Raw genomic sequence first — 15,160 nt, forward strand, 5'->3', positions numbered from 1 at the left:
TGATCTACTTCCATTGAGATACCACCTCAGAAACCCAAGGAAGGGTCACTATGAGTCAGAATCAACTGAGAGCAGACACAATTATAATATGTATATATATTTTATAGAAATAACTTATGGTATAATAATAGCAATTCTTCAGCTCATTCTCATCCACTAACTAACCCACAAATAAAAGGAGCCCTGGTGTCTCAATGTTTAAGCACTCAGCTGCAAACTGGAAGGTGAGCAGTTCAAACCCACCAGCTGCTCCATGGGGAAAAGACCTTGTGATCAGGCTCTTTAAAGATTATGGACAAGAAAAGCCTATGGTTTTACTCTACCGTGTGGGGTTGCTGTGAGTCTGAGTGTTCTCGATGGCACACAACAATGAACTCTAGCACCAAACTCTCTGTCATCCAGTCGATTGACTCATAGCGACTGCTCCTTGGGTTTCCGAGGCAGTTTCACTACAGAAGTAGATTGCCCAGTCTTCCTTCCGAGGAGTGGCTCGGGGGTTTGAACCACCAGCATTCTGGTTAGCAGTCAAACGCCTTAGGCACTATGCCACTAGAGCTCCCATAACAACAATACAACCTAAAAATAATGTGTATCTTTTATTGTGTATAATTATTCTTTTACTTTAGATTTTGACACCAATAGTTTTGGAAATCTTATTGCATTGTTCTTTGAGAACTTATAATGACTTCTTAATTAATAATACACAGAACTTTTTATTCTTCCTCTGTTGCATTAGATTGGTTTATAAATTAAATAGAATCCTAAATCCCACATTTGTGAGAATTGTTTGAGGAAGTTTTCAAAACACTGCCTTTCCATACAAATGTTCAAAGTGACTCCTTGAATAAATGCCACTGTCCTATGTCAACTGTAATAGATTTTTCTCTCTGCCTCCTGGTGGATGTTTGGCTGAGACAATTCTTCTCTCCAGCTGTTAATCCAACTCTGATGAAAATTCAAAGCAAATTGACAAGTGAATGGAAACAGATGGATGATGGAGCTCCAGCGATGTCTTCCTCTGAAATGTGACTGATAAAAAAAAAGACAGGTTTCCACTGGAGTTAAAGGAGAAATGATTTGGTGTTTTATTTCCCAGGGGTGAGTATGTTATATGCTAGTTTTTTGGTTTATTTATTTATTTTTTTTCCCTCCCTTTGAGGAAATAGATCCTATTTATGAATAATACCTTTTGAAACCTCAGCATTCATTTGATACAGAAAATAAAGGCAGTGCATTTACAGAAAGGTTATGAGTGTGTCACCGAAATCTGCTGGCCTATATTCTATTCCTTTAAAATTGGCTGTAGTTGAATGAACATCAGTCATCCAAGTAAGAACTTTATCCCAGACTACAACATGTGCTTAAGAGTTTATTCCCAGCTGTAACTCCCAATTCCCTGCTAAATTCTAAGCACTGAAAAAAGGCCAAGTCTATCCACATTTAGTAACTCTCTTTTTCCCAATTTGTGGTGCATAGCATCTCACATAGCACACTGACTACTCCCCCACTTGGGTTTCTCTATGAAGTGTGAAAAGTGATTTTCCTAAAACTTTTATCAAATGAGCATAATGGAAGACCACAGTAATACCTTTTGAAAAAGTGCTTATTGTTTGCAATATAAAATTTCTTTCAAATATTTTTTAGCAATTAATGTTATATTAGAAATTATCTTCAAATATACATTCCCACCATTATAGGATTTTTTAGACATATATTTTGGATTGCATGATTTATAAGTGTACTTTTGTCAGTAGAACAAAATGCTGTTTATTGAAGATTAAAAAAAGAAATGTGGCATAAATCTATCATCACATTAGGTAAAAATAAAAAAAAAATACAATTAATCCCATTTCAATGAAGAAGAGGCGATATCTCATTTAGTTTTACACAGTAAACAGCAGCAGCTTCATGCCATGTGGTTGTATTCTCAGACTTTCACTTTCCAAATTAAACTGACCAAATTTCAGCTTTAAGGCAGGAATCAGGTACGGAACTACAGGTGTGCACAACAGGGATCCAAAGAGGGGCTGTAGGCCGGACAGAATGAAGGAGTGAGCATGGGGAGGCCAGTGGTGAGCTCCGACAACCTGCACTTCATTAGGAGTCTCTGCGCTGTGCAAACGATCCAGGCACTCGGCTGCTAGCTGAAAGGTTGGAGGTTTGAGTTCACCTAAAGGGACTGCAGAAGAAAGGCCTGGTGATCTACATCCATAACGCCAGCCTTTGAAAACCCGATGGAGCACAGATCTTGGTACAGATGGTGTCACCATGAGTCAGAAGCAACTCAATTCTAACTGGGAAGACACTTCATTAAAGAAAGATATTCAGCAAGCTTTGCGTCATTTCAGACAGATCTCTTTAGAACTAACCTCTGCCTCTACTGCATTCTCACACCACTTTGAAGATGTAACACATCTCACATAGTGTCAAGGCCGTCTATGGTTTAATCTCCATCCATGTCTTAATTATTTTCTATTCATTACTATACCCTGTGAAAGAATAGGCAGCTAAGACATTGTTTAGTACAGTGCACCCATTTCAGGAATAAATAGAATTATTATACAGTAAAACCTGCAAAGTCTGGAACTAATGTAACATAGAAACCTATCAAAAAAGGAAACTTAAATATTTTCTACTAATGGAGAGTGATGAAAAAGTGGAAAAACTGTAACTTCTTAAAGGTGGTAAAAAAAAAAAAAGGCAGTCTTTTCAAATTCTGACTCTCACAGGTTTCACTGTTGTGGTAGTTATGTTTGTGTGTCAACTTGGATGGACCTGGTTGAGTGGCTGGGAAGCTGGTGGTAGTTATTCTCAATGATGAGACTGGTAATCAACTCCATGGTGAGATCTATCACAAGCAGCTGTGTAGCTGCCTTTGAGATGTGGTCTGCTTCCTGTATATAAGGAGAAGTTTTGAGAATGGTCTCTAGCCTTTGGCACGCTTGGACCCTGCATGTAGCCATGTCATTGCTCAGCAGCCTTCCATGCTCTGCCAACCTTGGGACTTCCAGTGGACTTAAGTTAATGGCATTAATGGCCTGCTGTGTGGTTTGCTAACATTGGGACTGTGCCTTTTTACTTGTCAACCTTGGGTTTGTCAGCCTCAGCAGCTAGCAGCTGTGAGTGAAGAAATGCCTCTAGCTCCAGTGGTCTGGGAGCAAGAGGCAGAGCTGGACCCCAAAGCTGAGGGGCTTTCACCCAGCCCTTAGAGCCTGGCACCTTGAATTTGGACTTAAAGCCTCCAAATTGTAAGAATAAACTCCTGTTTGTTAAAGACATCCCGTTTGTGGTATATTCTTGTCAGAGCGGCACTAGGTAACAACTGTACCAACTACTCATATGGCACAACTTTTATCATGGTGAAACATACACTACTCCTGTACCAATACTGTTTGTTATCAATATTATGACAAAGCTAAATAAATGGTGGAATTACAAACAGGGTCACCAAAATTAACACTTTCAGGGACCTGAGTGTAACTGGTGAATTCAGAAAAGAAAAAAAAAAAGTTTGTTATATTTCTATAGATCAGAAATAAATTTATTATGAAATTGAAAATATTTATATGTGTGTTCATTACTCATCAAATATGATGGAACACATATATTGTTCTGGATACTTCAGGATCTGAATTTGGCATAAAACAAAATATCACACATGAAACTAAGTGGGAGCAAACAAAATAGGAGTCCATTCAATACCCGAGACCTTGTTAAGTAAGTGCACTCTTGCAAGACAGACAAGCCCTGTGCTGGGTGAATGAGTACCTCCTCAACACCCTAGAGAGGGCCAAAGTCTAGGGGTTGGAACGTCCCTTTCCATAGGTGCACTTTACCAAACAGTAATTGGCACCTATAGATAAATAGGAGCCAAGTAGGAAAAAAAGCCAGAAAAATGTGGATTATAACTACTATACAGAAAACTAAATCAAATTAAACTAAACCACCAAAACACACAGGAATGTGACCACAAAACTGGATGAACACTTTAAGTTAAATACGTAAGTGTTCTCCATAAGATCACATCGAATGTATCCTACTGTGGCAGTTAAGTTTTTGTGTCAACTTGGCCAAGCCTGGTTGAGTGGCTGGGCAGCTGGATATAGTTATTCCCCATGATGAGACTGGTAATCAACTCCATGGTGGAATCTACAGTGAGCAGCTGAGTAGCTGCCTTTGGGTATGTGGTCTGCTTTCTTTATATAAGTAGCAGCTTTGGGAATGATCTCTAGCACATGGCATGCTTGGACCCTGCATGTAGCCACATCATTGTTCAGCAGCCTGCCATGCTCTGCCAACCTTGAGACTGCCAATGGACTTAAATTAAAGGCCTGCTGTGCGGTTTGGTAACATCGGGACTGTGCCATCTTATTTGACGACCTCGGGCTTGTTAGCCTCAGCAACCAGTAGCTGTTTAGGTGAAGAAATGCCCCTAGCTTCAGCAAATGCAGGTCACTTGCCGGGAGCAAGAGGCAGAGTTGTAGCCCAAGGTTGAGGGGCTTTCACCAGCCCCTAAAGCCTGGCACTTGGAACTCAAACTTCTAGCTTCCTGACATGTAAGTGAATAAAACTCCTATTTGTTAAGGCCATCCCATTTGTGATATATTCTTGTTAGAATGGTGAATGTTTACTTACTTTTAATGTAATTTTTTAAATAAGTTGGATTGAAATCTAATTTATTTACAATTACTATTTTAGTCCATCTTTTTTCTCCTCTCTGCCATTTTAAAAATTATTTTAAATTCCTTTTTATCTAGCACCTACAATATGTTGTATAATTTAAAAAGTGTACATTCACAAGGATAATAAACAGCTTTTTGTGTATTACATAAATTTTATAACAGAATATTCCCAATGTATCCTTCCCATCTTTTGTGCTATTGTTGTTGTTTTCAAACATTTCATGCAAAAATTTCTATTATTTTTATTATAGTAGACATTCAGTTTTCACTTAAAGGTTGAGAAAGAAAAAACAATATTTTATCTTCATAATTATTTTAACGATTTACTTCCCTCCTCATTTATTTTGTAGATTCATATTTTTTGTCTTAACATTGTATTGCTCTGCCTGAAGAACTCCTTTCAACATTTCTGTAGTGCATATTTTTGATAATGAAACCTCTCAGATGTGGTTTGTCTGAAAAAGTCTATTTCCACTTTTTTAGAGAATAATATTTCTACTAAACATAGAATTCAGTGATGGCAGAGATTTTACTGTTTTTCAGCATTTTGAAGACATGACTCTCTTGTTTTCTGACTTAAACATTCTTTTTGATGTAATATGTCTTTATTCTCAGGCTGTCTTCAAGGTTTTCTCTTTATCCGTAGTATGATGTAGTTTAAATATGATGCATGTGTATCGTGTGCTATTACCTATCTCCTATAGGTTTGCATAGCTTCTGGAATACAAGTTTTGATGTCACTTCTTATTTTTGGAAAAGTCTCAGCCTTATAGCTTTTTTTTTTTTTTTCTTTTCTTCTAGTACATTCTCTCCTCTGCTTTCAGAATTTTCAGGATTTTGTATACAAATATGGCGGCTCATTTATATTACTCCACAGTTTTTGAAGGCTCTGCTTTTGTTTGCTTATTTATTTATTTATTTTTCTTTTTAAATTCTCCTTGGTGTTTGAATTTGGGTAATTTTGACCTATTTGTGTTCAAATTCAATTCTTTCCTCAAGACTACTTGACAGCCCACCAAAGGCTATTTTCCTTTCTTGTGCAATTCTTTTCATATTTACATTTGATTGTGTGTGTGTGTGTGTGTGTGTGTGTATAGTTTCCACTTCTCCTCTGAAATTCTCCAGGTATTCTTAAACGTTGACCACATTTTCACAGTAGAAAGTGGAATAAATAACTTTTCAGAGTCTATAGGGCATAGATGTTCACCTCAGCAAAGTAGCATAACAAGGAAACAGAGAAGAGGTATACCCTACCACCTGAATATAAATAAGTAAAACAAAACACCTGAAATAAGAACTAATGTTAGACATAAAGCAACAAAGGAAAGTAGTGTCAAAGAGATGGTAAACAGATGAAATGAGTCCACATTTTTCCCCAGCTTACTGCCTGGAGAGAATTTACAGACCACAGCTCAGTAACGGGAAACTCAGCCACAACATGCCAGTCTCCATGAGGGGAAAGGACAGAGATGGGAATCAGGGCAGATGAAGATGTTTGGAGTGTGCAGGGAAGAGCACTGTGCAGAGTGCGGGTGCAGAGAAAATTACACCAATGGAGAAGTGCTCCAGTCTTCCGTAGGGACCATGCATCAGACAAAGTGAACGGCAACAGATTCTCCTGGTTCTGAACAAGTAATGACTGAAAATTTCTAAATTGCTCAAACAATGTAAAACCATAAAAAAAAAGAAACAAAAGTCAAGCTCAAGAAACTTCTATGAAATTAAACCAGGAAATCACATGATCGAATTTCTAAAAACCAATGATAAAGAGAAGATCTTAAAAACAGACAGAAGAAAAAGCCACAGGAACATAAGAACACAAAAACCATGGCAGGTAGGTGACAGCAGTGCTGTATCTTTAAAGAATGGGGGTGGGGGGAGTCAATTTATAATTTATAACCAGGGAACAAATATGTTTTACAAAAAGAAGAGAGAGAGAGAGAGAGAGAGAGAGAGACTTTTCCAGGCATACCAATGCTGAGATTAAGTCATAGCCACCTGGCCTACCGAAAAAGAAATATTAAAATATTTCATTCTAGGTAGGATAATGACACTAAATAGAAAAGGTGACTATATTAGACAGAATTCTTATCTACTCAGAGGGTAGATAGAGAGAGAGTTCTTGTCTAGTCAAAGTAGTCAAAGGAATGACGAGCACAGGAACTGTTAATGACGTGGGTAACAAAAACAACAAAAAAAAACTTTTTATTTTTTAAAAAAAAACTGTTTAGATGAAAATTTATTTTGAAAGCCAATAGTAACCATACTACTACCATTTCTCCTCCTCCTCCTACTACTAATAAATTCATGCATTTTATAATATAAGTTAAACATTAATAGCATAAGGAGCAGAAGGAGAGACACGACAATTCAGTACACAGGAAATTCTGTAATGGGTTCTGTATTGGAAGAAAAAAAATGGAACAAAGGAGACGTTATTGGATCAAATAAAAAAATGAAATTGAATAATCAAGTAATTTGGGTTATGATATCAATGTTGATTATCCTGGAATTTATAACTATTCTAAGGCTATGTTCTGCCATCATTTGTCAGTTTGTCACACTGTGGTGGCTTGTGTGATGCTGTGATCATGGAAGCTATGACACTGGTATTTCAAGTTCCAGAAGGGTCACCCTTGTTGGATAGCTTCAGTGAGCTCCCGACTAAAATAGACTATGAAAAGAGACCTTATAACTTCTGAAAACAATTGGCCAGTGAAAACCTAATGAATAGCAATGGAATATTGCCTGACATAATGCTGTAGGATGAGCCCCTCACATTGAAAGTCACTAAAATATGATGGAAGATGAGTTACCTTCTCAAAGAAGAGTCAATCTTAATGACATGGATGTAGTAAAGCTTTCAGGACCTGCATTTGCTGATGTTTCATGATACAAAATGGGAAGAAACAGCTATGGTGTCCATTAATATTTGGAATGTGGAATGTATGAAGTATGAATCAAGGAAAATTGGAAGTCATTATAAATGAAGCAGAACATATAAAGATCAATAAACTATGTGTTAGTGGGCTGAAATGGAGTGGCATTTGCCATTATGAATCAGACAAACATATTGTCTACTATGCCAAGAATGACAAATGAAGAGGAATTCAGTGTCAGAAAGAACATTTCAAGATCCATTCTGAACTACAATGCTGTCAATGATAACATCTATACCTACAAGGAAAACCAGTTAATATGAGTATTACTAAAATTTACACACCAACAACAAAAGCCAAAGATGAAGAAATTAAAGATTTTTAGCAACTTCTACAGTCTGAAATTGACAAGAATACAATCAAGGCACATGGGCAATTATTAGTGATTAGAATGTGAAAGTTGGAGATAAAGGAAAGTAGCTGGACAATACAGTATTGTTGATAGAAATGGTACTGGAGATCACATGACAGAATTTTGCAAGACCAATGACTTATTGCAAATATCTTTTTCAAAACTATAAACAGTAACTATACACATGGACCTCACTGGATAGAATATACAGGAAACAAATAACGTTTGTGAAAAAAGATGATGGAGAATCTCAATATTAATACTCAGAACAATGTCAGGGGCCAACTACAGAACAGACCACAAATTGCTCATTTGAAATTCTATTTGAACCTGGAGAAAATTAAAACAAGTCCTCAAGAGCAAAAGCATGACCTTGAATATATCTCAACTAAATTTAGGCACCGTCTTGGAACAGATTTGATGCATGGAACACTAATGATTGAAGGTCAGGTGAGTTATGGGAGGACATCATACATGAAGAAAGCAGAAGGTCATTACAAAGACATGAAGGAAACAATGATAAAAATGGATGTCAAATGAGACTCTGCAATTTGCTCTTGAAGTTGAGTAGCTACAGTTAGTGGAAGAAATGATCAAGTAAAAGATCTACACACAAGATTTCAGAGGTGGATTCGAGAAGACAAAATAAAGTATTATAATGAAATGTGCAACAAAAAGTTAGAAAAATCAAGAGAGAAGAATATGCTCAGCATTTCTCAGGTTAAATGAGCTAAAAACGAAATCAAGCCTGGAATTGCAATATTGAAGAATTCTATGAGCAAAATAGTGAGGGAAGCAGGAGGCATCAAAAGAAAATGAAAGGAATATACAGACTTGTACCAAAAAGAACTGATCATCTTTCTACCATTTCAAGAGGAAACATAGGATTAAGAATTGGTGATACTGAAGCAAGAAGTGTAAGCTGCACTGGGGGCATTGGAAGAAAAAAAGTCTCCAGGAATAGATGTAATACTAGTTGACATGTTTAACAAACAGATGAAATGTTAGGAGTGTTCTCTCATCTATGCCAAGAAATTTGGAAGAAACTACCTGGTCATCAGACTAGAAGAGATCCCTATTTGTGTACGTTCCAGAGGAAGGTAATGCAGCAGAATGCAAAAATTATTGAACAATATAATTAATATTACATGGAAGTAAAAGTTTGCTGAAGATAATTCTAAAATGGTTGCAGCAGTACATCGACAAGGAATTGCCAGTAACTCAAGTAGGATTCAGAAGAGGACATGGAACACAGGATATCATTGCTGATGTCCAGTGGATCTTGACTGACATCAGAGAATACCAGAAAGGTTTTTACCTGTGTTTTATTGACTATACAAAAGCATTCAACCATATGAATCATGACAAATTATGGCTCATGTTGCAATGAATGGGAATTCCCAAACATCTAATTGTTGATCATGCTGATCCTGTACGTAGATCAAAAATCAGTCATTACAACAGAACGAAGGGCTATTGCATGGCTTAAAATCAGGAAGGGTTTGCATCAGGGTGGTATCCTTTCACATTTATTGAATCTGTATGGTATGCAAATAATATGACTATGTAAATAAAATACAGCATCAGGGCTGGAGGAAGACTCATTAACCACCTGAGATATGTAGATTACACAGCCTTGCTTGCTGAAATCAAATAGGACTTGAAGCACACACTGATATAGACAAAAGACTAGTGCCTTCAGTATGGGTTATACCTCAAACATAAAGAAATAATAAAAAAAAAATTCTGCCAACTGGACCAATAACCAACATCATGATAAATGGAGAAATGATTGAAGTTGCAGGATTTTATTTTACGTGGATCCATCATCAATGTCTATAGAGGTAGCAGTCAAGAAACCAAATGTTGTATCACATTGGGCAAATCTGCAAAAGACCTCTTTAAGGTGTTAAAGAGAAAATATGTCACTCTGAGGACTAACATAGGCCTGACCCAAGACCTGGTATTTTCTACCACCTGAGATGCATGTGAAAGCTGGAAAATGAATAAAGAAGACCAAAAAAGAATTGATGCATTTTAATTATGGAGTTGGAAAAAAAATAATGAACATACCATTTCTTACCAGAAGAATTAACAAATCTATCTTGGAAGAAGTACAGAAAGCATGCTCCTTACAAGTACTGATGGTGAGAATTCTTTGGACACATTATCAGGAACAGTCCCTGGAGAAGGACATTGTGCTTGGTAAAGTGGAAGATCAGTGAGGAAAGAAAGGTCCTCAACAAGACGGACTGACGCAGTGGTTTCAACAATGTATTCAAACTCAGCAATAATTGTGAGGATGATGTAGGACCAGACAATGCTTTTTTATGTTGGAATCGGGTCTCTATGAGCTGGAAACGACTGTGTCATACTGTTAGACTCAGGTCTTGAAAGGAGTGTCGGTGCGTGGAAGCTGCCACTGACACGATAATGCAAAAGCAAAAGGAAAGTTTATTAGCTAGCTTGAGCTAGGGTCTCAGCTTATACCGACGCAGTGGCTTGGGCAAAAGACCCCATGCTCTCCTACTATTACATTTTTATAGAAAAATATAGGGTGGAGTAACACCAAGGCAAAGGGGTACAAATGATTGGTTGTTGCTAGGGGGTAGAGAAGGAGGGGAGGGGGTTTGAGGTAAAGCTCTGAGGCGTGGGGGGACATGCTGGAATCTGGAGGGGAGATAAAGCCCTGAGACGTGGGGGACGTGTTAGAATCCCCGGTACTAAAGACTTCTGGTTAAAGAATTACCTGGGGGCCATTACCTGGAGGCCATTAGAACTCAGGCCTCTCATTCCTTAGGACTCAGGCCTCACATTCCTTAGGACTCAGGCCTCACAATACCTAACAATATGGTTATGTTTGTATCTGTCTTTGTTATTATAAAATGCAGATTGAAGCATTAAGAAGCAATTTATGTAATTTCCTTCACAAATTATTCAGGTAGACATAGTGAGAAAGAGACAGAGAAAAAAAATGGGTGAAATTTTAATAATTGGTGAATATAAAGTACATGGAGATCCTTTGTACTATTTCTGCAATTCTTTTAAAGTTTGAAATAATTTTCAGACAAAAAAAAGTGGAAAAAAATACTACTCTTTTACCAAAAAAAAAGCTGCAACTTATATGTTATTCTCTACCAAATATATTTCTAATCTCTTATCTTATGGTTACAATTTCCAAATATGATCCCAATCTACATCTTAATTCTACCATTTTTACACTTTTGGTCACTTATTGATCCAGCCCTACTAGTGTTCTGACAATCCTTAATATGTACTCTGATATTGCATTTTATTTGTGCTACCCTCCTGCTGGAAATTATTTATAATGTCTCTACTTTGTGAAATTCTTTGCATGGTTTCCAAGTTACATTTCCAATGACATATACTATATGTAACTTTCTATTTGCCTTCAACCTAATGGAAATTTGCTTTCTTTGTAATCACTGACCTTTTTATTTGAACGCCTCTTTTGACACACATCACTCCACAGGTCAATCAGGGGAACTCTTTGGTCTCACTTATTGTGTAAACTCTGTGGAACAGGATTCTTTTAAAGTTTTCTCAGTGCCTCCCACAAAGAAGGAAATTGGCAATTGTTTAAAACTGATGAACACTTGTTGACTTTCAGTTAATATTTCAGTGGATCTTTATTTCTCTTTTAATAGGACTGAAGTTTTAATGTCTCCTAATGCCTGGAGCTCTGGTAGCATAGTGGCTAAGACACTTGCCTGCTAACCAGAGGGCTGGCGGTTCAAACCCACCAGCCACTCCTCGGAAGGAAGGTTGGGCAATCCTACTTCCGTAGTGATACTGCCTCGGAAACCCAAGGAGGGGTCGCTATGAGTCGGGGCCGACTCGACGGCACATAACAACAACAACAACAACAATAATTAAATATATTGGTTAGGAACTTCACTCAAACTTACACATTTTGGGGGCATTTACTACACACCAAACAGGAAGTTAAAATAAAAAGATTAAGAATAAGTAAAAATGAAGCCTCATGTTCTGAGATGTTATAGTCTATTAGACTACTAAGGAGTTCTGATGGTGTAGAGGGTAAGGCATTTGGATGCTAACCAGAAGGTCAATGGCTCGGACACACCAGCTATTCCTCGGGAAGAAGAAGAGGAAATCTACTTCCGTAAAGATTTACAGCCTTGGAAACCCAATGGGGGTTGCTATGAGTCAGAATTGACTCAATGGCCGTGGGTTTATTGGACTACTGATCACTAATGCTACAATTTATAATACCAATTGTTTCTAATCTTGTTTGCATGTTAGAGCTTTCTTATCTCTAGCTGTCCAGGCAGCATCCAAGATAAATTAAATGAGATTCTCTGGAAGAGGGCTCATTAATTGTAGTTTTAAAGGCTCCCCAGGTGATTCTATTATATACCAGGTTGACCACTACTTTACTCTGTCATCTTACCTCCTGTGCCTTCTGTTTCTATTCAGTTTACACTGGGGTCCTTATCAAACTATGTCTTACTGTGCAATAGCACAGTTGCCTGTAGGGAGAAAGGTACTTAATGAATTCAAAATTGAAGATAAACTTCCACAAATAATTATTGCCCTCTCTAACTGCTGTTCTATGGTATTTGCCCATGGATCAATTTTTATTATCTCTTTTCTATTCATTTCAAATTAGAGAAAGCTGTTTTTTATGGATTGAATTGATGTGATATTTATGGCACAGAACATGACAAACAGATTACCAGACACGAACCTGATTTCCCAAGGTGAGTTCTATGCAGTTCCAGTGAGAAGGCTTTTAAACACGCATCACATTCAGCTATGTAGAGATAGAAAAGTGGAAGGTGGAATAAAAGGATTCCCAATATTGTGAATCCTATTCTTGAGCAGCCAAAGTATTTCTCTGGAGGTCTTTGGGATAATTCAGGTTGAGAAGAACATAAAAAAAAATAAGACTATTTTTTACTCCTGGGACTCTCTGGTGAAAGACAAGATCATTCTTTTTTACTTTCTTTAGCTACACAAGATTGACTCCAAACCACAACATTATGAGATCCTTGCTTTATATACATGTATATCTCTTTTTTTCTACTCCCAGTGGCCCAGGCCTAAGGAAAAAAACGGCAAGAAGTCCTAAATAATTATTGGGCAAATACAGGTTCCTCAGCGATGACTTTTGGCACCCCTCCCCCCAATTTCCTATGCTAGAATCACGTTCAGATTCAGTGCATTTCAGGAAATTGAGGTCAACTGAAATTTTACTCCTGCTAAGATTTATACTGGGAGCTCTGGTAGCATAATGGCTAAGACACTTGCCTGCTAACCAGACGGCTGGCGGTTCAAACCCACCAGCCACTCCTCGGAAGGAAGGTTGGGCAATCCTACTTCCGTAGTGATACTGCCTCGGAAACCCAAGGAGGGGTCGCTATGAGTCGGGTTTGACTCGATGGCACATAACAACAACAACAAGAAGATTTATACTTGCAAGTAGGTCATAGCGGATCAGAAAACTCCAATTAGTGAGCAATCATAGAGAGAATTTCCATAGCAAAATTTCAAAAGGAAACCCAAATGTGGACCCACATGTCGTTAGATGATCATAGTTCTTTATCAGGGAGACCTCATCCCATCTGACTGATGCTTATCAATTGTTAAGGCAAGAGCCAGTTTGCATGAGTAAACCCTGAGGATAAGTCCAAAGGACTTCACTGCCATTGAATTTGGACACCCAACCAAGTAGATCTTCTATAAACAAACATGTAATTATTGAAATTTAAAATAACAGGAATACTTAAACAACAAAATAACACAACTAAAGAATTAGTAAACTGAAAGTAAGCCTGTAGAAATTTTGGTAAAGACAGAGATTAAAAGTTATAGAGGATATAAATAAGAAATTAAGATAAATAGAATTTAAAGTAATAAAAATTTATATGTGACTTATTTGAATTCCAAAATATGAGAAGAGAGGGAATGTATGAGACAATATATGAAGGGTAATGGACAAGAATATTTAAGAATTAATAATGAAGGTATTACTACTCATATTAACAGAGCTCAAGAAATCATCACTAGGGTATATTAAGAGCAAACAATACCTAAAACCATTACAGTGCAATTTCAGAGTACCAAGAATGAAGAGGTGACATTAAAGGCAGCCAGTAATTGAAGACATATTATGTATAAACAAATAATATGTATATTAACAGCAGACTTTTCCAGGGGAATGATGGAAGCCAGAAAAAGTGGGGAGTGAGAATTGTCTTTAATGAGCTAATTAAAAATTATGTCAGGCTGGTATTGTATACAAAATTAGACTTTATTTAAAAAATGCAAAATAAAGACTCTTTTAGATTTAAAAAGGCTGAGCTAAGTGTTTATTCCAACAGATGATCACTAAGGTCAGAGCAAGTCTTCTGGGAAGAGAAGGCTATGTGACCCCACTGGGTTCCCTTGACTCTGGGGTTTGGAGAGAATTATAAATTCTCTATAACTGTGAATGGACACTCAGTCAAGATGGGGAGAAAAGCTGGAGGTCCGTCCACTGGTGTGGTTATTAAAGTTATGTGTCAACTTGACTGGGCCTGGTGTTGGGTGGCTGGGCAGCTGGATGTAGTGATTCCCCATGATGAGACTGATAATCAACTCCATTGTGGAATATGCTGTGAGCAGCTGAGTTGCTGCCTTAGGGAGGTGGTCTGCTTCCAGTATGTAAGAAGCGGCTTTGGCGATGGTCTTCAAGCTCCTCGGCACATTTGGATCCTGCATTTGGCTGAATCATGAGTGAGTGGCCTGCTGTGATTGCCTGCTGATCCTGGAATTATTCCGGACTTGAACTAGTGGCCTGCTGTGTTCCTTGATAATCTTGGGACTATGCCATTTCACTTGTCAACCTTGGGTTTGTCAGTGTCAGCCACCAGCAGCTGCCTGAATTAAGAGATGCCTCCAGTTCCAGTGGACTGTGAGTAGGAGGCAGAACTAAAGCCCAGGGTCAAGGGGCCTTCACCCAGCCCCTAGAGCTTGCACTTTGAACTTGGACTTCTACCCTCCAAAAAATCCTTGTTTGTTGAAACCATCCATGTGTGATATTTTCTGTTAGAGCAGTTCTAAAGGACCAAAACTTCTGGTTATAACATGCAACAGAGATACCAGGAAACCAGGAAAGATATATAGTGTTGATGGCACTTGGAATATATATATATATATAT

This window comes from Orycteropus afer, unplaced genomic scaffold, assembly GCF_000298275.1.
Source record: "Orycteropus afer afer isolate SDZICR_OR568_19922 unplaced genomic scaffold, OryAfe1.0 scaffold00029, whole genome shotgun sequence".
Classification (NCBI taxonomy): Eukaryota; Metazoa; Chordata; class Mammalia; order Tubulidentata; family Orycteropodidae; genus Orycteropus; species Orycteropus afer.